The following is a 27,491-nucleotide window of genomic DNA, read 5'->3' as shown; positions in this document are numbered from 1 at the left end:
TACTTCCAATCACTAATTTGAGTATTGGGTAATGCTAATTTTTTTTTGTTGTTTCATTTTTTTTTTTTGTAATTCACAGTAGTTCGTACCAGCAGTTCAGCTCCATTAGATAGGAATAGGGAGGTAGCTTGCAAAGGCGACGGCTGGCATCAGTGGTATTATGCGTGAATAAGTCTAGATATCTAGACTTAAGCTCTCATCAGCTGCCTGTAATTTTCTATATACTGCCACTCAGTCCCTAGCTACCCAGGTTGAGTTTTGCTTGTAGTAGCAGCTATGGGAAGTTACTAGAGGAAGAGTCTTATTACTAGCACAAAAAGTAGTTTTGAAATTGTTCTCACCACTGCTGAATTTATGAACATATCACTATTGCCACAAGTCATCTATGCATGGCTTAAAAACATCTTTCTGCTGTACTAAATATCATGTAAATTGCTTAATGTCTTAATCACTCAATGTTTTGTATATTCTGTGTCTTACATAACTCTGTTTAAATGGAGAAGTTGGATTTTTCTAGGATTAGACCTAATTGCTATTGTTCAAGAGTAAAGGAAAAAAAATGCAGGTTTTGCATATTCCAGGGTTTTTTTAGTTCCTAAATAGTGCAGTTTTCCATAAAAGTTACATCTGCACTCTTCAGAAAATCATTTGCAGTAATCACCTTTTGCGTTTTTACTTTGAGTTGTTAAAGCATGTCTAACAGAGCAGGTAGCATTTTCTGTATTCAGAATTTACCTTTCATTTGTTATTCTTTGTCATGCTTGACATTTGAATTTTTCTGCTCCTCTTTGCCATTTTGCAATTAAATATATAATAACTTTCAGGCCTATTTATAAAATTTTAAAATCATGTCCTTTGATGTGAAAAAATGAGTGATCAGGTGGATACATCCCAGCTTTGGATCAGGTACTTTAGAACACCTCATGCAATGCACAGAGCAGGTATTTAATTTTTTTTTCCAGTGAACTCATGCCTTGTTTGCTGCATACTGCTCAAACATCATTTTCAAGACAGATTATATATTTTCTCATGAGCTTTTCTAAAGGGCATAGCTGAAGGGTTCACAAATGTGACGTGATTTATTTTCAGCACCCTGTTGTAAACTGAGAGGTGTTTTACTCTTTGACTTGGGAGGAACTGAAGTTTTATAATGCTCAACAGGATCAAGGTAAGTATGTGGGTACTAGTTTTGGGTTCAAAATTTGAGAGGTCTACAAATAACTTCTTTGGGCTGCTTGAACTTTTTACTTCAGTTGAAGCTCTTCTCTGAAAAATCAAATTAATTCTGTAAAAATCTCTTTGCAAATGTAACTCTAAATGTTTTACAGTGATCAACTGGAAAATGAGGAGACACTGCTAAGCTGCCAACTAAGTGTTTTTAGTTTGACTTACCCTTGTATAGGAACTTTTTGACAGAGACAGGAAAAGCTCCAGTTTTTCAGAACAGTGCTTGTTTTCCTTCCTTAACTGTGAGAGTAGCTCTTCTCCTCCTGTGATCCCTTGCCTTGCTCCCTCGCTTTATACCTTTCAGCTTTGTGAGGAAGGAGGCAGGAGTCCTGCCCACAAAGCTGTCACTCACCACAGGCCTGAGTCATTCCCATAACAGTCTGTCTTGTGTGCAGAGTGAGGCAGTGGGTTGCAGAGTTAAGGACTGAACATACGCATTATGAAGCAAGGATGCAGAAACAGGGTCGGGCAGGCAAGATTGAACGTGTTTCTCATCTTAAGTCTTAATGTTTTTGAGGTAACTTGCTAATTTCCATCTTAGAAACAAACTAATCTCCTCCAAAAATTCATAGTATCTGTTGTCAGGTGAATGTGGATGTGGTTCACCAGGAAGATCTCGACAGTGTGTGCTGCTGCTGCAGGGAAGAGGGCCAGAGACTGAGGGCTGGCCCTGAAACCATGTAACACGGTCGACTTGCATCTGCACTGCATAGGGCCAGTCCCTTTTGAGAGCAAACTGGCAGCGCCTAGGCTGTGTACCGTTTTGCTTTGGGACATCTTTGGACCCTGTGTGGTTTGCCTAGGCCATAAGGGATCATTATTTTTTTGAATGTGTGTTTTGGGAGGAGGGAGTTGACTTGGTGCCTGAAATAATCATAAGGGCTGTATTACAGCCCATTAGTGTGGTGCTCTTGCAGCTTGAAACTGAGGATATGTTGCATGTCCTAGCATGCTTAAGAGTATAAGGCCTTCTGGAAGAATTTTAAAGGACTGCATAGGCTGAAGGGAGCTGAATCTGGTACAGATTCGTTCTTTGGAGAGATGTGCCCAGTACTGTGCTCGGATATTGACCATGAGCACTAGTGGGAATGATTCAGAGCAGATCAAGGGAGTAGACCAGCCGTTAAGAAACCTGTACAGCTGGTGCCTGTGCTAGCCCCATGGCCCTCCTCTGCTTAGCAGTGAAGAGGTACCCTTACAATCCAGATTTCTGATAGTTGGTCTGTCTTTATTTGGGAGCAGTGAGAGTGTTTGAGTGTTGCCAACTTCAAAGCGTGCCATGCTTTGCAGCTGTTTCCCAGAAGTTTGATGGTTGTGGAGGGAGGAGAGGGGATTTAACTTGTGGACTTCCTTGAGAATGAAAGAGGGAGTGTGTTAGCAGGCACACTTCTCTCTGAACATGCCTCTCCATTTTGTCCTGTTCTTACTGTGCCTCTCTGCTCCTCACTCCATGCCTGCCAGCTCCACCTAGTCTCTCCCTCTTCTGCCCAACTTCATGCCTCGTCCATGCTACCTTTCTCCTGCTCCCAGGGCAGTTCTCGCTCAAGAGTGTTCCTCAGGTATGTCCTTGGGCAGGAGAGACTGTCACCCCACCGGCAATACCAGCCTCTGAGGTTTGGCAGATGGGAGTAGCAATCCTGCTAATCTCCTACAACTTGAGCCCATTACATGCTCAGTTGCAGTGTCTGGATGGTGCCTCTTTAGTTGAATACTGACATTTGGAGGAGTTAGGGGACACTTATTGCAGAAAAATTTTTGAGATGTACATTGCGGAGTTCAAAAAAATATGATGGTGTTTATTGACTGGATTCTAGCAGGTTTTATAGCTTTGCCAAATTTGAGCAATTGAGTCTTGCTTAAGAGTAGCAAACGGGATATCCTTAACAGGGATATCAGCACTTTGTCAGGTTTCAAGACTGCCCTGTCAAGGGCAGGGGAAGCAGATATCCTCAGTAAATCAGTGAGAAGAATGGCAGAGCAACAGATTTTTGTCTAGGTTATCTCAGAAATGGGCAAACTGTTTCTGGCAGAAAAACAAATAAATTCTGCAGCAGATGTCCAGTGCGGAAAATTTTAACACAGGCAGTTCAAGTTTGGTGGAGTTGAAAGAATGCAAAAATACCGGTAAGAAGCACCAGGCGCCCTTAATTGCTGGAGTCATCAAGCCTGCCAAGAGTGTGGACTGTCTCTGGGGTCTCCCAAGATCTGGCAGAATTAGTTTTTTTAAAAATAGTGCACGAATAGAGTGAGATTGGAGGGGGTGATTCAGCAAAGAGGAAGCTGTGTGGTAGGAGTCTCCTCAGCCAGAGCAAGCAGCTCGGGGCGCGAGGTGGTGGAGGAGGGGGAGGCAGTCTGGGCACAGGGAGCTGGCGTGCATGGGGCTGGGGCTGTGGAGCTGCCTGCTGCGGCCCGTGAGGGGACTGAAGCCCAAAGGAGAGTTTTCTTTTGTGGTATAGAATATTTTTTTGTTGTTATTTACAATATGCAAAATGGTCAATCGGAAAAAAGAGGGCCATGGGATAGGACTGCTGTTGAATGAGAGCTTTGTTTTTCTTGTCTATTCATATTTCTGAACTTCTAATAGCGTTTTATATACATTTTATATGTTTTTGTACAATGCCATCCATTTAATACAATGTTTTCCAAAGTAGTACTACAATCGCCGTTCTCTTTCATTGCCTTTCAGGTTGTGTTCCTTTCTCTATCTTTAATTTTTGCAGCTCTTGCTCAATAGTCCTTTGCTGCTTTGATTTCTTGTCCTGAAACTTAAGCAGAATTTGTGCTAAAACTGATCACCACCAGGCAATGTATACAAAGTACATCAAGCTGCCAACAGCTGGACCTGCAAATGGAACCTGGTATCATAGTCCTTATGCCTGAATCTTGATGCAAATGGACATGAGTTGTAAGCTGATCACACATCCCATAGTTTGGATGCTGCTGATACTATTTGTCTGCCCAAGGATATTAAAACATTTATCATCTTGATTATGCTTTCATCAAGAAGCATCCTATCCGTCGTCCGTAGTAACTGGTTTCAAATTTTCTGAAAGATATTTTGTATGTATTGCTGCTAAATGCAGCCAGGATATGCAGTATAAAAAAGGAAACACATTTGTCTGAATTTGGCTGCCTTTTAAAAATAAAGGGGAGATTAGGTGGTTTATACCGCTCTAGCACTGCGGGGCTAACTCTTACACGTGAAAGGAGTACTACCATTGCAGTTCTAGCATTTAAAAAATGTTGTTTGCCTATGCATTTATGATTAACAAAAGCTTTTAAAAGGATTGCGCAAGGAATGGGTTGGCTGCGTTTATAACGGAGGGGAAGGGAGTTGTTTGCTTTTGCTGCGTATGTTCTTTCCCGAAGGTGTCACCTTACCCCGCCAGCGAAACTCCTTTGCCGCGCGAGGGAGATTCCTGGTTGATCAGTATGGGTGCATTGTTTTTACACATTACAAGTGCTGTGTTGCCGTGTCAATCATCCTGCTACAATCAGTTTAAGAGCAGTAGGGCTGACGAACTTGGGTGCGATTGGCTGCCATATGCTGGGAGGGATTTGTTGGAAGGGAGGGCTGCAGTCTTTCAGCAACAGAGTTTAGGCTGTGTCTTTGCCTCATCATCTGAGGGAAAAATCCCCCGATAAGGCACAGGGTTTCCTGGGCGCAGCAAAGCAGCGCTGTTGATTGTTCCACGCGAAGATTATTCATCATGGTGCAACGGGAGCGAGACCGTTATTTGTGTACATCAGATGTTTTGTTTCTCGCTGGAAATGTGCTGAATAGACAGAGCTAAACCAGGTAGGAGGATCGCTGTCTTTTATTGAATGTTTAAAGAGTTTGCTGCAGTGTGCTGCATACCATATGTGTTGCTTGGGGGAGTCGGGGAAGCAAGATTTCTCCAGCGAATGTGTAATGTTTGGGTGTAATACGTGAATTTTATGCTACCTTGTTTGCTAAAGGAATTAATTTACAAATGTATATATAGCTCTCTTCAGAAATAGAACATGAGCATATGTATATTAAAAATAACACAAGTAAAAAAAGAAATAGGTCAGTATGTTTCAGAAGTACTGTACCCTAATTGGATTTTTTAGCTAGGTTGTCATCTGGTAGTGCTTCCTAGCTTTAATACAGAGAATGAGTCAACCTGGAAATCTGTGAAGTTTATAACAGATATGTTTGAAGATTTGCCTGAAGTAGAATGGCTGATCTAAATAACTCCGTATCAGAGGCTTTAACTAAACCAAGATAGGCTATCTTAGATACGAAGGAGCTGTACAATAAGATTACAGTATTTTATTCCCTTGTAAAAGTATCGGTATTTCTGAATACACAGTGGTTACTTGTGTTCTTGAAGGCAAGCTGATAGAGTTTTTGACATTGTAGTTCAGTTGAACATTTCCTTTGCCATTTCCAGGTCTTTGTCTTGGGAGCAAAATAGAACCTTTATATGAAAACAGGGAAAACAAGGTTAATAATACGTACTGCAATTATCTGATCTTCATACATTTTTAATGAGGGAACACACAGCTAGCAGAATAATTTAATGAGCAGACTGGCCTTTAAAGCAATGATTTCACTATGCTGAGGCACATTAACTTTCTTGATAAGGAGGAGCTTCAGCAAGCTGTGGTGCAGATTTATGTTGAATGCTTTGGAGAGAAGGAAAAGCATATTTAGAGCGAAGTTTGTAAAGTTTGAAAAGAATTAGGAGGTTCTTTTTTTTTTTTTTTTTTTTGTCTTTTTTTGAGGGGGGGGGGCATTACTATGTATTATTAGAGACAAACTGCACCAGACCTTACCAATTCTATGATTATTGCTAGGAGGGTCTGAGAACATTGCCTCATCATATGAGATCCTAAAGATTAAGGAAAGCCAACTTGCCTTGACTGCCATATGCGTTGTTGGTGCTCAGTACCTTTCAGGATCCCACCCAATTAGCTACCTGGCTTCAGTTGTATTATAAGAGCATAATGTGTATACAAACATCATATTACATAGCTTTTTTTTTTTTTTTTTTTTTTCTTTTTTCTTTTTTTTTCTTTTTAAGACTAGCAGACCGTTGGTGGAACAGCAAGAAAGTGAAGAAAGTGTTGTCTTATTTTTCCTGTAATGCCCATAAATACTGCATATAAATATTTGTATAGAATGTGAATGGAAAAATTAAGTGTATGAGCTGAGGAGGACTAAAGATCAGTGTCTTAAAGAAGAAACTAGATAAAAGGACATTTTTATCACCTAGAAAAGCTTTCAATAGGGTATTTTTGAGGAATTTATTTTTTTTTTCCTAGCAACAATCTAAACTAGTTTGAGAACATTGCATTAAATAGATCCTTCCAGACCAGCCTTTTTACCCCTTTCCCTTCAAGGAGAGGTACAGGACAAAGCTCAAAACTTCTGTTGCCATTTCTTAACTCCTTGGAGCCTGCTCCCTGTTCAGACAAGCTTGATTCAAGCTCCCAGTTGGTAAAGACCTGGAGTGAGGATGTCAACACATCTTCAGTTTATGAACCAGTTGTGTTTAAATGCTGAGCTCTTCTAAGAAAAATCAACAGTATGAGTTTTCTGGGAATTTCAGATCTTGTATCAGAATCACTTTATATCTATATGCTATATCAGGTTATAGAACATTGTTATCAAAAATCCTTTTTTTAAATGCCATGGGATATGAATGTGCAGTGCATGTTTAACCTGTTCACTGACTGTGTTTAAAGCTAGTGTTTGTGTGCATAGTATGTGTTAAGCATGTGAAGCAAAGACTGATCATGAGAAATATCTTTTTCAAGCTATAAAATGTGAGCTAATGTTTTAATTTTCACAAATAAAACTATTTTCATGCATAGTTTAGAGACAAAACTTTTCAGTCTTATGTTTACAGACTCTTTCAGATAATTTTTATTTTAAGAGGCTGTTTTTCATATCACTGAAATAGCATTGTACAGAATTACCATCCCTGTGCCCAACTGACAGAGAAAATTTGTATTCATTACTCAGTGAGATAGTTTTATCAGAAGGCCAGACAGAATACGCAATCAAGCAGACAAAGAGATTAAAAAAGTCTTTCCTGTTCAAGGTATACTTTATATGGATAGTTTGGTGGGCTTTTAGCCTTGGAGGATAGAGACTGTATTAAATACACAATGTTTGCATTTGCTATATAAATAATTGGTAGTAAAACTATTTCTAGCCAAATTCTGGTAGCTTTTTTATTCAGAGTGGTATCTTTTCCCCTTAATTGTTCTGTGGATTTAATCAGAGCTATTTGTGCAGTAATACCTTACTGTGTGCAGTCTGTCTGTTTACAAGCAATAATTATTATGTGTGTAATTAGTTTCTTCATTTTCCTAAATTAGAATTTACTAATAATTTACTTGTCCTGAAGGATAGTATTGTGCTTATGGGATATTTCATAAAATCAAATCAAGTTTTTCAGTTATAAATAGGCATTTTATAGACATGTTGAAAAAAACATAACTACAAATATTTTGAGGGGGCCAGGAAAACAGCTGTTAATGTTATAATGTGATTTCAGGTACTCATGTCTGATAACTCACCTGTTTTGTAAACGAATGTTGTTTTGTTCACAAGCATGTCAGGAATAATCTATACTATATTTATTTGTTAAAAAAAAAAAAAAAAAAAAAAAAAAGAGCATTGCAGAGTGCTTCTTTTTAATAGTATTGAGAGAAAAGAAAAAAAGAATTGTAGTGTTCAAATGGAGTTCCTCATTCATAAGAGCACATATGGTTTTAATTTCTTGAATTATTGGTTAGACATATTGCTGAGTTTAAACTTCGAATATTAGCTATTAGTGATTTCTTATTTTCTAATGTTATTAGATATCCCTGGCCTCAGACACTTTTCTTTCTCTTTTTCAGGGAAGAAACACTTTTTTTCTTTGTAAGCCCAGTGATTTTTGTTCCCTTGTGACTAAAAACACACAGTTGTTACAATTGTAGCAAAAGAGAATATAATCACTTGCTTTAGAATTTGTCTGTATGCATTTTCTTTTTATAAACATTTTTTTTAGCCTTTGACTGTGAGACTCATTTGATATGTTGGGTTTAACACAATATATTATGGTTAACTGGTGTGAACCAGTACAATGCAACTTGCCTGCAAATAGGCAGAAATTATAGCCTGAGGAGAATAAAACTCATTTTAAGAGGAGGAAAGCAAAACTCATTTTAAGAGGGTGTCAATGCTGAAATCAAGTTTAAGTAATAGTAGTACTAACTGCTAGAGTAATTAAACTAATTTTCTTATATGTTACTAGCAAATGCAGTGACAGTTGTTGCTTATTGATAAATGGAGTCCAAAGTCTTTTAAAAACAAACTTTTCAGCTCTGTTTGGGATAGAGGGTAGTTGGGAAGGAAAAGATTATGTATCTTCTTTCCAGAATCTGCCAACTTTTTAATCTTCTGGTGTGTGTGTGTATATATCTCTTTTTAAAGAAGACTTGTTACAACATCAAGCGCTCTCTTTGACAACATTGGTGATGTCAAGTTCTGTATTATCAGCTCAGTGTTCTGGGCATACCGGAAAGGAAAATTTGGGGGCTGTGAAAATGAAAGACTATTTCCAACAAGAGATTAAATGAAAAATCTTTAATACAAAGGAACAGTAATTACGTAGAGTGCTTTTTGTGCTAGTGGTTTTTATTAAAGCTGTTGAGAATTGCCAGCATTGTGCAGAATTCATCATGCTGCTCTTCCAGGAGACTCACAGGACTCCTGGAGCTGCAAGTCTGGCATCGGATCTAGTGCGCTTGAGGTAGCCACCGACTCTGCCAGTTAGAAGAGCTCAGCTCTAGTTCTGGTAACTAAAAGGGAGAAATTGAGACATACACACACACAGTCACTTGCTCCTGTTTTTTATGTACAAATATGCATATGCACGTGCAGTCGTCGTCTTTGTGGTTTTTGAAATACAAAAAAACTACCTGATAAGACAGTAGGAGCGTTTTAGCAGTACAGTTCTTGCATAAAAAGCAGATGAAGAAGTAAGAACAGATGGTTCATATCAGAGTCTGTTAATTTTTTCTTTTTTAGATCAATAACTTAGAAATGTCTGAGTGGTTGATCAACACCAGTGCCAGAGGGTCTGGTTATCACACACTGTTGAACTGCTGGAGACATGATTGGTACGAAGGTTCATATGTGGGTAAAAATACTTTGTTCTGCGAGAGAGTGTAGTACTTCTAACAATAGGTAGAGTTAGAGAATTCAGATCAGGGAAAAAAATAGAAATAATTTCCCTATTTTGTAGTTTTACAGCAGGGAGCTAAGGTTCAGCAGGAATGCCTTTTCTGTCTCTCTCTTCTTTTCCTCCTCTCCTCTCCTCTTCCCTCCTCTCCTTTTTTTTTAATAAATCCAGTAAATATCGTTTCTTTTCCTCTAGCATTGTCTGCTATCCAGGCCTAATATTTTTTTCTTGGATTTCTGAGGATTGTTTTCTCTTACATTTTCTACTTTAAAGCTTTGCATACACCAAATGGCTCAAAATCCTTTTTTCACCTCAGTTTCTGAGTCTGTTTTTGTGGTTTATATATACATTATAGACAATATTCTGAACTTAAAGGCTGAAACTACCGTTAAACTGTGAAGTGGCAAGATTTCCATTTATTGTCAAGAGCTCAGAATATGATTTTCAATGATGTATTTGTTTTCTACTTTAAAGCTTTCAGCAGGAAGCTTTCTCTAAGAGACTCCTTGACACTGAGGCAGGGGAAGTAACAGCCCTGTAGAGTATCAAAGCCTACCTTTAGTCCAATTTTGTGTATTTTTCCTCCCTCCTTTTCATAGCTTACCGTGCTGTTATCAACAGCTGTATAAATACTTCAACCCCGCAACAGTCGTGGTTTGTAAACAAACCAGTCTCTTGACTGTGTCCCTGGTCTCCTGACGGGCCCTTTCCTCCTGCCAGTTGCAGCTGGAGTGTAGGTGTGCACCCAGTTAATGATTCAGGACTTCAGCACTGCTTTGCATTTTATTTGTTTAAAAGATTGCCATGATAATTATGAGATTTCCCTGCCAGATATGCTGGCTGATAGCACTGTATTCCTATGCATTGCCTCTTACTGCTGTGAGGGAGGCAACGCTCGTTTTCCTGGCCCCGTCATGCTCAGGCAGCCTGACCTGCAGCCGCGGTGGCAAGGTTCGGGGCGCCCCGAACACAGGAAGCTGGGCTGTGCTTGGCCGCCCGCTGGGGCAAACGGAAAGGCAGAAATACCCTTTGCAGTCCTGGGAGCGAGGCATGGAGCTGCAAGGTGAGCAAGAGCTTGATGATTCCTGTGGATTTTAGCAGACCTTTATCTAGTGAGAGGTTTCTGCACGCGGGCTCGCGTGTGTGTGGACTGCTTGTGCTACAGATAGCAGCGCTGCAGTCCCTATTGACATGCTAAACGTGCGCGAGCAGAGCCGTGCGCTGCTGTCTGGGAGCAGTAGCATGTACATTTAAAAATTTCTCACTTTATACATGTTTTTCCAGTTCTCTTGTGCATTTTAGTGCCCTCCACCAGTCCTGGGACATACTTTCAGCCTGAATTTTCTTTCTTTCTTTTTTTTAACTGCTATGATTTGAGGGTTGGAGGGAGACCTCAAAACCTGAAATTTTTCTTTGCCATGGTGTGCAAGGCATGAAAGCCTTTGAAAGTAACTGTATTGAAGTGTTTAGAAAGCCTTTTTTTTCCTTCTTTTTTCTTTTCTTTTTTATTTAATGCTCACTACTTTGACTGTGCAGTGAGGCCACTTTCAAAGGTGTTGCAGTCCGCAGTAGCAACTCTTTGAAGTGGAAACACCAGCAGGAGACAAGTGGGCAGCTTAATCCTCAGTGTAAATAAATAATTAAAATAAATAATAATAATAATAATAATAATAAACCCTAAGTGGTGAGAAGCCACAAATTCTATTTTAAAGGATTGAGCTTGAGTGGGGGCTGACCTGCTGGAGAGCAGCTCTGCAGAGAAAGACCTGGGAGGGCTGCTGGACGACAAGTTGACCATGAGCCAGCAATGTGCCCTTGTGGCCAAGGCGGCCAATGGTCTCCTAGGTGCATTAGGCAGAGTGTTGCCAGCAGGTCAAGGGAGGTGATCCTGCCCTTCTCCTCAGCCCTGGGGAGGCCTCATCTCGAGTCCTGTGTCCAGTTCTGGGCTCCCCAGGACAAGAGAGACATGGAGCTACTGGAGAGAGTCCAGCAAAGGGCTACGAGGATGATCAGAGGGCTGGAGCACCTGCCCTGTGAGGAAAGGCTGTGAGAGCTGGGCCTCTTCAGCCTGGGGAAGAGAAGACTGAGGGGGGATCTTATCAATGTGTACAAGTACCTGAAGGGAGGGTGTCAAGGGGACGGGGACAAACTCTTTTCAGTTGTCCCGTGTGACAGGACAAGAGGCCATGGGCAGAAATTGAAGCACAGGAAGTTCTGCCTGACCGTGAGGGGGAATTTCTTCCCTGTGAGAGTGTCGGAGCACTGGCACAGGTTGCCCAGAGAGGTTGTGGAGTCTCCTTCTCTGGAGATCTTCAAGGCCTGCCTGGATGCAGCCCTGTCTAACATGCTCTAGGTGACCCTTCCTTGAGCAGGGGTGTTGGACTAGATGATTTCCAGAGGTCCCTTCCAACTTTACAGATTCTATGATTGAGATTTAGCTTGAGAGCAGTATGTGGAATTAAACAGCATATGAACCTGGACCTCATGCGTGGAGCTGGAAATGGTTGGACTCTTTGGTACAGCGTAAGGTATCACATCCTCCTCCTCTCAGTTTTCCTGTTCTCTTCTTGTCCTTCCTTCTTTCTCTGGTCTCTTGAGGAGCAGAACACAAAACCTAAAGCGTAAGGGAGGATGGTCTGAGAACAAATGCGCGTTTCTGAGCATTTTTGCTTCCGCAGGTGGCTAACTCATCCCTGAGGTGCAAAACCACTTTATCACTTCACCACTCTTGTAGGGATTTCTATGTGCAATAATTTCATCAAGGTCTGTAGCTTTTTGACATCTCCAGAAGATAGAACTGTGCGTTTAAGGTGCGAACCATTCTTTTGAGGGGCCTGTGTTTCCCTTGGCATTGAAGAAGAGTAAAGAGACTGTGTTTTTCAGTCACTAGTGATGCCTTCAGATGTCTGAAGATAGGTAGTACAAATTTCCCATCTCTGAAATCTGATTTGAGGACCAGTATGTCCCTATGGATCTGTAGCCAGCTGTAGTTGCAGAACTAGGCTACATGTAAGGAATTGCAGTCTTAAAGTTGAGAAGGAAAAGAGGTCAGTTGAGGACAGAATATATTATTTGATTGGCAAATGATTCTGACTTCTAGTCATTAGGAGGTGGAGACTTCCTAATAAGGAGTTTCCATCTGAATTTATTTAGTGATTTTGATGACTGTTAAATATTCTGATTTTTTTTTTGACATTTTAAACCAAGTCATATTTCTGACCTACAGCGCATCACCTATCCAAAGTCATCTCACAATCACCTAAATTTCACGCCTTTGTTTGCCCTGAGCAAAAATGACTGCCTTCTGTATGTTTTCCTGAGTGGTAATTCACTGGTTGCCCCCTACTTCTTAGTCACATTCAGTAATCTTCATCGTTCCATGTGAATGTCATATTCTTTCTGCTGTCAAAAGCCTTGTTGTCTCTGTGTGTATGGCATCCTTTTCATAGGAGTGATCATGCGGCTGCTCTCTCTCTTTTCTAGTTCTCCTGTAATCTTCTTTGAGATGAGGCAGATCAGAACTTCATTTATTACGCAAGATTTGTGCTTCATGAATTTATGTACTACTGTAATTCTTTTTCTATTTTGTTCTGTTTTCTGCCAATATTTCATAGAATCATAGGATCGGTAAGGTTGGAAGGGACTGCTGGAGATCATCTAGTCCAACCCCCCCTGCTCAAGAAGAGTCACCTAGAGCATGGTAGGCAGGGTTGCATCCAGGCAGGCCTTGAAGATCTCCAGAGAAGGAGACTCCACAACCTCTCTGGGCAACCTGTGCCAGTGCTCCGACACTCTCACAGGGAAGAAATTCCCCCTCACGGTCAGGCAGAACTTCCTGTGCTTCAATTTCTGCCCATGGCCTCTTGTCCTGTCACACAGGACAACTGAAAAGAGTTTAGTCCTGTCCCCTTGACACCTTCCCTTCAGGTACTTGTACACATTGATAAGATCCCCCCCTCAGTCTTCTCTTCCCCAGGCTGAAGAGGCCCAGCTCTCACAGCCTTTCCTCACAGGGCAGGTGCTCCAGCCCTCTGATCATCTTTGTAGCCCTTTGCTGGACTCTCTCCAGTAGCTCCATGTCTCTCTTGTCCTGGGGAGCCCAGAACTGGACACAGTACTTGAGATGAGGCCTCCCCAGGGCTGAGTGGAGGGGCAGGATCACCTCCCTCGACCTGCTGGCAACACTCTGCCTAATGCACCCCAGGATACCACTGGCCTTCTTGGCCACAAGGGCACATTGCTGGCTCATGGTCAACTTGTCGTCCAGCAGCCCTCCCAGGTCTTTCTCTGCAGAGCTGCTCTCCAGCAGGTCAGCCCCCAGCTTGTACTGGTGCCTGGTGTTATTTTTCCCTACATGCATGAGTCTGCACTTGCCCTTGTTGAACCTCATGAGGTTCCTCTCTGCCCAACTCTCCAGCCTGTCCAGGTCTCTCTCAATGGCAGCACAGCCCTCAGGTGTGTCAGCCACTCCTCCCGGCTTGGTATCATCAGCAAACTTGCTGAGGAGGCATGCTGTCCCCTCATCCAGGTCATTGATGAAGAAGTTGAACAGGATGGGACCCAGTACTGAGCCCTGGGGGACTGTACTAGCCACAGGCCTCCAACTAGACTCTGTGCCACTGATGACAACCCTCTGAGCTTTGCCTTTCAGCCACTTCTCAATCCACCTCACTGTCCACTCATCTAACCCGCACTTCCTGAGCTTATCTAGGAGGAAATGTTCTACTTCTCTTGGACTCATCAGCTGCTGAGTATTTTGCTGAATTTTTCGTAAAATTGTCCATAATGTCTACAAGATGTCTTTCCTGAGTGGTAGTGTCTTGTTGTGTGTATATTATTGCTTTTGATTTTTTTCCCCATGTGCATTTTTTTGCCTATATTTATGTTAAATTTGTATGTCATTTCATCACCCAGTATACTTGATATAATGAGATACTTCTGTTACTTCGCAGTTGGCTTGAAGTCTGACGTCTAAATATTTTGGTATTATCTGCAAACTATCTTTATTTTTCAAGATATGTTGCAAAGAGCAGAAGGGGAGGACTGTTGGTAGTGTTCTTTGTGAAAATTACAGCAGATTATTAGAAGTAAAAGCAAACTATTTAACCACATAATTTTGCTGGTTTTGGATGCTCTTGTATCATTTGTTGGCCCTAAATGTCTACTCTAACTTCAGTCTTCATACCATCTGCAAATATTTTACACTTTTAGCTGCTACTTTTAACTTTAAATTTCTCTAAACAACCATAAGATTCATAGCATTAAGAGTGACTGTGCCTCCAAAATCATGAGGATTGAGTCTCCCAAATCATCAGGTTGCAGACAGAGGGATTAATTTGCTTTCTTTTTGTTTGATTTTAAAATTTTAGGATTTATATTTTCTAACTTCTCTCTGCAGTTATGAGAATTTTACTTTTAAAAATTTAAAATGACGTTCCCTTGTAAACAAATTTTAGGTGATACGACTTTATCGTATGCAGTCAGTGTTTTAAGACTTCCTGTGGAATGGGAGAAAATTAGCTGTGCCACAGTAGAATTGTGCAGTGGATCCTTAAACTTGAGTTTAATGATTCTTGTAGTAAGAATCTGTATAGGTCATATTCTAAAAGCTAGATGAAATTAAAGCAGAATTAGTAGTAGTGTTGCTTTTTGTTATATGTGGTAGAGCTTAGGGAGATAACCACCTTGATCTCAATCCTCTTGGCCTCTGGATACCAAGATATCCAGATATCTGGATACTTCACTTAGGAGGAAGGTACATGGTGATCTTTATCTTTGAAGTGCCTCATCTGGAAGTAAAAATGAGTGATTTAAAATAGGACTTCAGAAACAGCAGACTAGTTTTCACTTTTGTGTTTCTACTTTTGTGATTTAAAGTGTCTGAACTTTTTTATTTGTGTGCCTCTACTGATTCCAGTGCTGCAGTTACAAAATTTAGATGGTTGTGTCTTGTCTGTCAGCAGGGTTGTTCTTTAAGTCATACTTACAGACATTTGGTGAGTGAGTGCCGGTAAGGAAGCCACAAAACAGGGGACCTTAAATTATGGATCTCCACTGAATTTTATAAACCCATGATAATTAATAATAAAAAAAAATTTTAATATGTAAATTGAACAAACTTTGTTTGTATGAAATCCTGAAAGCATAAATCTAGAATACCATTGCATCTTCTTTCAGTCTGAAGACTCAGAGTCTTTCAGTCTCTCCTTTTTCTGTCGTCTTATAATAGTGCTTTTTTTTGGTAATGGACAGGCAGTTCTGTTGAGTTAACGTAAAATGGTACCATGGTTATTACTATTTCGGATGATGGACAGAGGGAGAAATGTGGAGAAAGGCCTTTGAAGTAGGTCTTCAGGATCTTGAGAGTCTATGCATCGTAATAAATCAGATAGCTCTGTGAAAGCCATATATTGGTTATGTATACTTTGCAGCCCATAAAGTTGCACAGGATTGCTTGAGGGCATAATCTTAACACTGAGTGAGTTGCTTGGTTTGAACTTTTTGTTGGTCTGGTTTGAATTTGCATGTTGCTTGCTTTTTTCACTCCTGGGAATAATGTAGGAAATGAAAGAACTCCTACCAAGTGGCACAAGTCAGCATATGAATATAAGCTGGAGGTTAGAAAAGGTAACATCTCTGATTTTGCTTATAAACACATGGTATTTGATCCTGAGTGACAGTTTTGGTGTTGATCAAATTAGGAATGTTTTTGCGCTATCTGTGGTTTCAAAAACCTTGTAACACATGAACTTGTCTTCAAGGAAGGAAGTACTAGGAAAAATCTGACATTATCTTTTAAAAATAGTGCTGTCTATTAAGGTGAAATTTATGCAGGGTTAAAGCAAGTTTTTGAATTTGAAATTAACACAAGTTACTCAAGATGCATAAAAATGGTGTAGTGTAAAGTAAAATGTGGATTCAGATATCTATGTAGGACTCAGCCTGAAGTACAGCAAAAAAAGTTAATCTTTTAAAAGGACAGAACTATTGAGACTTACTTTTAACAGTCGAAGTTTTACATTGGAGTATGAGCAGAAACCCCTCTCTTGTCCAAAACCAGCTGGATTGACTTACTGTCACAAGCATATCCATTGCACTGGAAACATGCCTGAACACCAGGCTGTGCTTAGCAGTGCTGTTATCCCCAGCAGTGGAGATAAATCTCTACGGTTATAGGTAAGCAGAGATTGTAGAAAAAGGTCTGGAAAAAATACTCTATCAAAACATTTCTGTATTCAGTGGAAATTTTCATTGAAAAAATATTGCACCTCTTTCTTTCAGTAAGATGAAAGAACTCCATTTCAACTTTCATACTGAAACACTGTTTATAATTTATGCCTGAATAAATGTACTTATCTATGATAATATTTAAGTTACAATAAAATGACTCAACTATATGTAAATAAAGTGTTCAGGTGGAATTGCTTCCATATTGCTAAAATTCTTTTTCTTTGATGTTTTGACTTTTCAGCTTTGGGGAAGCATCAAGATAATGAAATTTTCTTCAGTTTTCAGCAAGTCCTAGTGAGAATGGGAAAGACTTTCTAGTGCTGTCTTTTCTTATTAAATGAGTTAAAACAGAGAGGGATAGTCATTTCAGATGTTGAAAAAGTTTATGATTTGTTGGTTTGAGTCAGTGACCTGCATCTGTGTAGAACTGAGGAATACTAGGGCTGACACTGCCTAATTCAGTTAAATAACGTCCTCAAGGTGAGTATTGCTTCATGAGTCCAATATCCCTTTAACTTTAAAGCTAACAGAAAAGGAAGGCTTTGTATATTGAAGTTGTATTTACAATATCTCGACAGGGTTTCTTCTTCCAGAAATCTGCATGTGGTTCATGTCTGATTTTACTTTTTGCAGGTAATGAACTATAGTCCCGCTTTTTGCATGTGGCAGAAAAATAGGTATGAACTCATCTGATGTCATCTCTATAAACTGTTAAGCCCTCAGGGTTTCTTCTTAAGTATCTTCTCCTTCTTTTAAGTCCTTTGTCTCCCATTATTTATTCAAAAATAAATACGTTATTTTCTGAAATGAAAATGAGTTAAAAAGTAATTCTCTTCCGGTGGCAGCAAAGAAGTGGTGAGCTTCTCCGACCAAGGGAGATGTATTTGAAAAATTAAAACAACAGATCGATATGACCCATTTTTAGCATGTCACTGCTTCTTAGTCAGCTTTCAAGCAAAAAGAAAGTTCAGTAGCAGTATTGCACATTAAAAGCAAAAATTCATTATCCTAGAGAGTAGAAAAAAATTAATGTTCACTATGGTAAACTGCATCTGCAGGCAGTTCATGTGCACTTCTTCCAGCTGTAACTCATTCCTTTTGGTTACGAATTACAGAGAAATTTTCAAGATTTCCTGGAAAGCCAGTATTCACCAGAATTTGCAACTAGTTTGAGAAAGGGCATTCTCCTTATTTGCTGTCAGTTGCAGAAACACTGTTTTTGAGGAAAAGAATTATTTTCTTGAACTCGTGATAGATATTTGTTAACAAAATAGGGGTCCACGTAGTGCAGATCTATTGTATTCCAGGGAGAGTAAGTTTCTGTTATGTGTCATCTAATGTAATATGCATAGCCTCAGAAGTTTTAAATGGTTTCTTGTAGACAAATGACATGAATTTTGAAATGAAAGAGTCTTTTACTGTCATCTCCACAGTGGGCATGATTGGATATTATTTTTGTTCACCATGGAGGACCAAAAAATAAGGGAGGACGGAGTTTTTCTATTCCAAACAAAAAGCAGGCTATCTTTACAAGAGACCAATGAACCTATTTAATGGCTGTTTTTCAGGTATTAAGAAAAGCCCCCAAAATTCTTGTTTTTTCCTTGACTAGGAAGGAGCTTTGAAAAATGGCTTTTAGTAGGAAAATTTCTGCTCTTGTCATATAAAGGACGAGTTTTCAGTATTTTAAAAAGATGTGGAAGAGTTGCTGGTGAAGGTACGTGGTTGCAGTCTTAACAACCTGACGTTCATAGGCTAAATTAAAGTTAGATCACCATCTTTTCAACTGTTGTAAAACAGCGTGTGTGCCCGTAATGCAGGCAGAAAGGGCAGCTGAGTACTTGTGGTACTGCGGGCCCTGGTGAAGGCTCGCTGCGGCAACCCTCTGAGAAGCTGAGCCGCTAAAGGCGTGATTTTTCGCCTGCGCTAAAACGCTTTGCGGTCGTGATGAGTTGCTCCTTCCAAAACGTGTTTGAGGTGGTTGTGAAACACGTAGGGTCTGGCATAGCCCAAAGCCTGTGCGCAGCCCTGGGTCTTCAGGGCCCGCTGGCAGGTTCAGCTTGGTGTGATCCCCCGCAGGGTCGTGAAGGCGTTGCTTCTGTGCGTCCTCCTGCCTAACGCGCCCTGGAGCGCCGGGGGAGGTTTTAAAAACACACTTCTCAAAGCTGTGCCTTCGTTGGAGGCAAAGGGGATCTTTCTCTCTCTCTCTCTCTCTCTTTGCAACTCATTCATGGTAATAAGCAAAAACAACAGCATAGACTTAGCAAAGGAGTTTTTAAATCAGTCACTTAGTTACTCCCTGGCTACACTGGAGCCTTGCACAGATTTGTAAACAGCAGAAGTCTTGAAGTGTTTCCTTCATACCCACTCTCCTCTCTCATGGGTCCAGTCTCTTGTCAGTGATTCAAAACCAGTTACTCCCTCCTAGTATCCACTTCCCAGGCACGTGCTGATGAAAGCCTCTTCTCACAGAGCAATGTTCAAAAAGGCGCTGGGCAAATCCATGTAAGGAAAATCCAGTGAGACCTATTAAATACAAAGATATCAGTCGCGTATTCCTGGAGGCTAGGATAATATTCACAGAAATTACCATGCTCTGCTTGCTCCGTTCTCATATTTTTCTGTAGGCATCTGATATTGGCCCCTGCTGGAGACAGGAAACGGGGTAGAAGGTCTTCTGGCTTAACTGCTGAAGTTATTCTTACAAACATACTTCAGCGTGCTGTCCTCAGTTAAAATGTAAATGGGAAAAATGGCACAGAAATGCACGTACTCTGTTTCAGAGCTCTGCTGCTTCTTGTGGAGAGTCTGTTTCTTTATCAGGATGGATTTAGTACTTAAGACATAGTCAGAGTTAATAGCATTAGATAGTTCTCTTGCTGTACGCTCCTCAGGAGCTTTGTCTGGACGTGCTGTGCAACTTCCCAGAGCTGGGTAATTTACTGGAATACGTTATTAACAATGTTACTGGCAGTCTTGAACATATTTTCAGCTTGCGAGTTTAGCATGTCTTAATTTACCTGGAGTCATGGTTTATTTGAATCTTGCTTTCCTCCTGGCTTTCGCTGGGAGGAGATACTGTTTGTCACGTGAATAAAAGCTTTTGTAAGGATTCTGTTTCCTAGGCTTAGTGTAAAACTGGAGTAGAGAAAATAGAGACTCGACAGCAGTGTAAGCCCTTTTAAATTCTGCTCCTTTGTAATAACATGTTATTGGTGCTTTGGCAGGTGAAAACAGTCATGACATCATGTCATGAGCATGTCTCTGTATGCCTGTCCAGGGCTAGAAAAAATATAGAGCACATAAACATACTTTTGTATAAATATTTTTAGACTCCTGAAAAATACAATGCAGGTCCACAGCTGGGTGGACCTCCTAATGTACTGGGGTTCCCCCCTTTGGGGAATTTGACTTGATTAATAGATATTGCATGGTGCACTCTGCCAAAAGCAAAACATTGTCCATAAGAGGCCAAGTGATGCATCATTGCTGCTGGGGATGATTAACTAAGTTCACAGAAGTACAGTAACAAAAATTACTTCAGCCCTCTTGTCAAGGTTGGAGCAGAATTTTATATATGAAATTCAAAAACCTAGAGAATTAAATCAGTTTTCTTTTGAATTGAGAACAAGACATGTTTAAGTTATTGACTAAGAGAAGATACAGACCAAGAAAAAGAGTAGAAGGTGCAGTGGAGTAGGATGAAAATTATTGTAAAAGCCCCAAAAAATGTTTGCTAGAAGGAGAAAAATCTGTTTTCTGCATTTTAACTGAAGTATAATGAGCATTAGTTTTATCAGCATGACTTCTAAGCGCTCTGATGTTAGCAAATATTCTTTGGGGTTCCAGTCATCTACAGACTTGAACTTCAAATATTTCACAGTCCATTCCCAGTGTAGTATGATGTATCGCTGAAAAGGTCCTGAGCCGTGTTTGTTGTTTCACGGTTGATGGTACACTTTCCTCACCTATTTCCCAGAGGACAAAGGACATTAGTGCTATTATATTGTAAAGCCAGCTTTAAAGTAAACCGGTAGATTTTCTGAGTAAGCTCATTGCTCTACTGTAAATAGCATGGAACATACTAAAAAACCTGAACCGCGGTTAGAGAAGCAAAAGGATCAACATTTCAGACTAGCGATTTTGGCAAACAGAATATTGCTCATTTAGCAAAACTGATTATTTGTAGATCACACTTAGTTCAAATAAAACAGACCTGTATTTTCTAACCTGTCCCTGGACTTCTGTCATCTTAGCTAAAGTGGTTAAAATTAACTCTCAGTAAATTATTCATTTGAATTATACTTGACTAAAGCGTCCATCTCTGGTTGTATAACAAAGATGTTGCAATAGTTATCTCTAAGTCAGGCAAAGAAATAACTTTTTTTTTTTTTTTTTTTTTTTTTTTTTTTTTTTTTTTTTTTGACGGTCCAGAGACTTGAATTCAATAGAGTTCAGGTCAAATTAATAAAAAGACTGAGAATAAAATTCTAGTATTTATGGCGCCTGCCCACTTGTTCAAACTACTCTGTAGCTGCTCTGATCAAATTTTTCTGTTTTCTTCCTCTCTTGAGCAGTAACAATTTATTCAGTGAAAAATGAAGTCTGCTTTCAGCCTTAAATAAATAAATAAATGATTAAAGAAATGTTCACAAATTTCATTTTTAATTTATCAAAGAGAAAGCATTCATTGCTTTCTACTATAGTTGACTATTTTTTCCTAGGAATGTTATGGTTTTCCATTCATATTTGCCATGGAAGAGCAGATGATGTTTCATGAGTCTTTTGTTTTCTTTGGTTTCCTGAATATAGGGGATTTTTTTTTGTGATATCCCATTTTTTTTAATCACTTTCTTGGGGCATGTCAGCTTATTCCCCATCCAAAGGCATTATTTTTGTGAGTTCACAATAGTTCAGGGAAGAGCTAGTGGCCTCATTCTGTGTTCAGTACTCAAATTAGGGGGTTTGGACTAGCTGATTTGCAGCGATCCCTTCCAAACTCAACTGTCCTGTGAAATTTTACTGAATTATGCAGAAAGACATTGTTACACTCTACCATACACTGTCTAGTTTCGCTAAATGCTCTTAATATTGGGTTATATGTTAAAAAAAAAAAAGGTTAGAAATTGGTTTAGGAGAATACAAAACTGGCATTGTATTCACTGATGAGCGATACCTCAGTTTTGTCATATCACTTTCTGGTCTCTATTTCCTAATCTGGTAGGCTGGCAAAGTGAGAAAAGCTTATCTAGCACAGAGAAATCTTCTTGCATGGTCAGTCTTTAAGAATGTAACTTATTCAAATGTGATTAAGGAGCATGGCAACTGTCATATTATTTGTCTGCAAACCAACTCTTTTTTTCATCCACTTTAGCATCTTTTAAAGTAAGATCTTCTCTGTATTGGCTAGCAGAGGATTTTGCAGTGAGGCTTATAATAGTGTGAGATGACTCAGAGTCAGCCTTGCTTTCCAGGGATAGGGAGTAAATGAGGTGAATTTAGGTTATTTTAGAGATTCCCCACGTTACAGGAGCACGCAACAAAGAATAAGACGTGCCACAATAGGAAGGACAGCCTGAGTGCAGAGGAGGGAACGGAGATCGCTTCAGCGTGTGGTTTCGTGGTCCTTGGCCTTCAGGTCTGCTGTGTGCTTCACCAGGTGTGAGACATGGCCACGCGGTCACGCTTCTGTCAAGTTAGCCTGCAGGGTTGGTGGCCACTCTATGGTTCTGTGTGGGCTTTATTCTGGACTTGGAGAGAAGGATCGTGAGGGAGCCAGCGTAACTCTGAGCTGAGATGAATGGACAGTGGATGATTTGTCAGAAAACATCTTGGAACAGAATTAACTTTTCCAAAATTATTAATGTATAACCTACTCTACCGGTTCAAATATGGGACCGACATGCTGTCATATCGCTGGGGTGTGGTGTAATGATTTGGTAAGAGGAGCTTTATGCCCAGCTTTAGCTTACGATCAAACTGCAGCCCTCCTCTGCTGAGCTTCTGGGCAGAGCCCAAGGAAGGGCAAGCGCAAACAGGGCTGGGGGAGACAAGGTGCTGGCAGGTAGGTGGGATTTAAAATGGTGCCGGAGTGCGCTCGTGTGGTTGTGGCCATTTGATACACAGCTACTATTCAATTTTGAGGCCTTGAATGCAGTTTCAAGCACAAAGAATGAAAAATAATGATACTTTTTAAAGAATGCAGCGGTGAGCTTTAATTGAAAAACCAAGAACTGTCTTTTGGACTGAACTACCTGCCAGTGCCCCGTCGAAATGTCAGTCTCCTAAGGGCTTTGAAACTGGAATCTGCTGTGCAGTGCCAGTAAGTGTGATTTAGTGGGATTTGGATGTCTTTTCCTTTGGCCTTTGTTATTTTAGAAATTTACCTTAAGGATGAATGGGCACGCTCAGTAGTTGTCAGTCTTTGACCGTCTGTATTTTCATAGAGAACATCTGAGGTATTTAATGTGGCCTAGTTCTGCTTTATATGGAGGAATCCCTGTGCATTAGATTTATATTGGGAATCTTTCCACTAGGTTTTGGCTATAAATGTAGTGTGCTGCAAAGCAAGTTTCCTTCGTGGTTATGGTGAGCTGCTGAAGGATTAGCAAGGTTCAGAAAGGGAGGGAGGGTCTTCGACAGGAGTCTATAAAGTATTCTGGTAGGTAGTATTCAGGGGTTCGCAGAAGCCATTACCAGAGGAGTGAGATGCTGCTGATCAGCAGGATTGTGGCTTTGCACAAGGCAGATAGCTCGTGGCTCCTGCTGTGTTTGGGACTCGCCAGGAGCTGCCTGGGAGCCTCTCATGGCCCCGGAGCCGCTGCTGGCTCCGCATCAGTCTTCCCATGCCTTGGCCCACCCAAGGGCCTTTGCCTAGTGCACGACCCGACTTCCCAGCGTCAGTACCGAAACCAAAGACCAACGAGAACAGTAGCTGTTGGAAAAAGTGTTCAGAAGGATCACGTGGCGCTGTGATTCCTGAAAGCTTGACTCCTTGCCAGCGATCTGAAGATGTGCCCATGGAGCTTGGCACATTGGCTAGTCGCTGTGTTTCCATTTCAGGGGATGTCCTGGGGCATGTGGGAATCGTATTTTGTCCTATATTGCCTGTTACAGTGCCGTCCCGAGCAAGGTCACTGACCCAGAAGTAGTAACTTGTTGATGGGAGGGAATGGTTGGACCGTCAGAGTTTAGTTTATCCTCAGACCAGATGTGTGGAGCTCGCTGAACATCAGACTCATGAGGACCTGGAACTGTTGATAAGGTTATCCTCTGTTAAAGCTGTGGTTGCTGGGTCCTGAACCTAGGCGATTCCTATGGTTAAGAATGTCCAACAGTTTTTGTTACAAGAGTGTGTGTTTTCAGCTGCTAATAACTTCTAGCATCCACCTTAAAATATCAGCCTGAAATCTGATGTGCCTGATGTCTACTGCAGGTTTATTTTTTATTTGTTTCTTAAAAATTATTTCTGAAGTGAATTTAGGGCTAAGGGTGCAATTCTGAGGAAGTAACCGAAATAATTTTGTGTTTGGGTATGTAAGCGTGTAAAAGTTGCGGTAGCAACCTGCTTGAGATCAAGAACTTGGAATTTGGCAATAAAATTCCCCTGAAGTTAGAGATATGACTTCGGGCCTCTTAAGCAAGTTACTGTATTTGACTAAGCCAAAAATCTGAAAAAATCACACTACGTGCATGCTGTTTTTGAGAACTTAAGTTCTAAAGACATTCTGGTGGTGTTGAGTATTCAGCACACCAGGGCTGTTTGGCGCAACTAGAATTCTGTATGACTGTGGATTGCGAACGCTAAGGTCAGTGTTGGGGACTGCAGGTCGGATAGGTCCTGAGGATCAGTTTTATCCCACCTAACTTCAGGCATTTAATGAGTTAAGCTGGGTATCTGAATTGCGTAGGTTCCCTGGATATGGTGAGCAAGACAACTTCACAGGGCAAAGCCATCTCAGGGTTAAGCCTAAGCTGCATGTTCAGAGGTTGCCTTGTTCCTCCTTGGCGCTTCCTGTGAGCAAGGCTGAAGAGATGGGTATCTGCCTTCCCTGCATGTGGAAGAAGATAAGAGCATGAACTGGTACAGAAAGTGACTGGCTGGGAGTGAGAAGATGAGCTGAAGTACAAGGCTATGTAACTTGTACTTGAGGATTTACACCTTCTGTTTTTCAGAATGCATGCAGGATTTCTTGGCTGCCTGGATTCATAAAGTGTGATGCAAGAGGGAATGGTTGTTAGATAGGTTAGCTTGATCTTCTGTATTGGAACCCATCCCATTTTACCTGTGCTAGTGAATGGCTATGAAACCCATGCCAAAATCTGTCTCTCATCCCAGCTTCAGGGCTACTCCACAGTGAAAATAGTTGCTGCAGGCACTTACAGTGTGAGTTTGGGCAGCAGATAGCTATGCTGAAGGTCAACGGGCCCTGCTAGTGACCCAAGGGAAGGTCAGCTTGGTTTCACGACACAGTGGGGTAGGTGTTTTTGTTTTGTTTTTATCCCTTAATTTTAAAACAGACCACTGTAAACAATAGAGCTTATTTAGTATATTTAGCAAATCAATTCTGGTCCACTGGAAAAGAATGTTTGTGGTCTTTTACTTTAAACTTATGCAATGCTGCTTAAGTACAGCTGGGCGTTTCCTAACTTTCAATTCTTGTTTGTTGTGTGTGTATATGCACATATATAGGTATATATATGTAAAGAAAAATAAATGGATCATGTTGATAAACTTTGACAATGGGATCAATAAATAGAGCTTGAATCACTTATTGAAAAATTTCATTTGGTGAATATTATGGAGCACTTAATTCTCAGTAGAAAATTATAATTCTTTTTGAAATTAATGGTTCCAGTAGTGATCTGTTTTGGGACCTGCATAAGACTGCTCCTTTCCTGGAAGTTGTCATCTGCAGAGGTGGCTTTTTGATCCTCGGTTCAGTTCGTTCTTAGACTGAAAAAGTTGTTGTGACCTTACTGTGATTATGTGCTGAAGCGTGAACAGACTGCATCGAAGAAGGCTCGGCTTCTCCATTATACAGATCCACTTCACTACATAAACTGGTGTGATAAGTAAAACTATTGGACCAAAGCAGCCCATATCTTTTATATAGCAAGAGCTGCTATTTTCTAGTATCTCCAATTAAGAGATCCACTCTTTTATGAGAGGATAAGGCATTGTGCTCACTAGAAACTCCCATGTGGTTACTTAATGTTTCTCTGAGTTAGAACCTTTTCTGGGGGTTCCTAATGCCTATGTGTTTTGCCTTATTTAAAAGTTAAAGGGAAAATGTTTATCAGAAAAGGATATATTTAAGTGCACTGGAATATGTCTACTTGGAAAAGGAAAAAGGATTCTGTGGTTTAAAACATAACACAAAGATGATCTGGATTCAAACACAGGTTCTTCCCTGGTATCTCAGGGGAACATGAGATTGGCAAAAGCACCTGCTGCTCTCTGCCTTTCTAGAATTCTGCCCAGAAGAAATGAAAGGTGGAGGCCTAAAGCTAAACAGTGTTTTCAAATGAATTTATTCATTTGCTGTATGGAAAACTACATTTGTGGATATATTCTGGATCAATTTGATTGATCCAAGTGCGTGAGAGACTGAAAATAAGCAGTAACAGTTGTTAAAAAATTAGTTTGTTTAACTGTATCATTTAACATTTTTTGCAGCTTTGCCACCAGTTTTGCATCTCAGTTGTCTATGTATAAGCTTTGGTAGTTTGTTCTCATTGCAGTGGTGGGTGGAAGGTTGAGTTGTTTTGCCCGGAGAGTTGGATTCATGAAAACCAACGAGAACAAAACCTAAGCAAGAACCCCAGACAAACCCCAAAGCAAACCCTTCTGCCTGGGTAAGGGGCTCCCTTGGTGCCAAGTGCACTAGGCTGCTAGAGATTTGCTTTGGTTTGTTTGAAGGAGGGCAATTGCCTGGTAGATGGGGCAAATCTAAGTTGGAACCAGTGAAAAGAAAAACAGAGTTTACACTTGCTAGAGGCCCCCATCTTCTCCACATAGGTGGATTTTGCAACACATAAGGTCAGAGTTAGCTGTGACATTAATAATGCCCTGTGCCTTGGCATTTTATAGAGGCTTTTTATTATTTTATTTGTATATTCTTATATAGTCCCATGCTGCTTTTGCCTTGTTTCCTTCCATCTCTTTACCAAAATACTGCATTTTCCCATATAACCTTATTTTCTTCTCGCTTCCTTCTAAAATTCCTTTTCTCCCCCAGCGTTCACTTCCATCTTTTTCCGCACATCTCATTTTCCCATGAAGCCTCTCCCTTCCTCTTCCATAAGCAGCCATTTCACTTTGTTTTTTGCTTCTGCGTTTTCCTTCTCTTGAGCTCTTTCTGCATGTCATGTTCCTTTTTTATTCATTGCAGAATTTTTCTCAGTTTTTCCTTCTCCTCCTATATTTTTTAAAGTGTATAGTGTTTGCTGTGTCATGATATGTAACGTCTATTTTTCATCAGCCTTTACACCTACTATTTGAGAAATGACTTTGTCAGCTATGGTGGTATACAGTGCAGCAAAGTATTATTATTTGTGTGGGTTTTTTTTTTAACACAGTATGCAGTATAATCTAGACTGAAATTTTAAGAAAAATTTACATCTCCTACATAGACTTCTGAAAACCATTGCTGATGGTTCTGAATTTGAATGAGTGGCTTCGGGGAGACTCTTTTTCATTTAGCCAGCTAAATCATCAGCCCAAGAAACTCTTCTGGAAAGGCTTTTTTTCTTTCTTTTCTCCCTTCTTCTGTTTCCCCCCCCCCTTTGCTTTTAAGCATTTAGAAGTATTTTCTCACCTCTGTG

The 27,491-nt window shown here is 40.4% G+C and overlaps 1 protein-coding gene across 5 annotated transcripts in view; it reads left to right on the top strand.

Annotated features, from left to right (window-relative positions):
* MBNL2 (muscleblind like splicing regulator 2) overlaps window positions 1-27,491 on the top strand; it is a 116,631-nt gene that overhangs the window by 15,788 nt on the left and 73,352 nt on the right. Inside the window, exon 1 of one of the 5 annotated variants that reach the window (XM_062566840.1) lies at window positions 4,863-5,026. The exons of 3 other annotated variants lie outside the window; for them this stretch is intronic. The gene's annotated coding sequence lies outside the window, so the exon portion shown is untranslated. Of the gene's footprint in view, window positions 1-4,862; window positions 5,027-25,122; window positions 25,142-27,491 lie in introns of those variants that run through there. One more of the 5 variants, XM_062566841.1, reaches the window with a different exon arrangement.

Source organism: Rhea pennata, chromosome 1 (genome assembly GCF_028389875.1).
Source record: "Rhea pennata isolate bPtePen1 chromosome 1, bPtePen1.pri, whole genome shotgun sequence".
NCBI lineage: Eukaryota > Metazoa > Chordata > Aves > Rheiformes > Rheidae > Rhea > Rhea pennata.
This window is presented reverse-complemented; position numbering and strand designations above follow the sequence as displayed.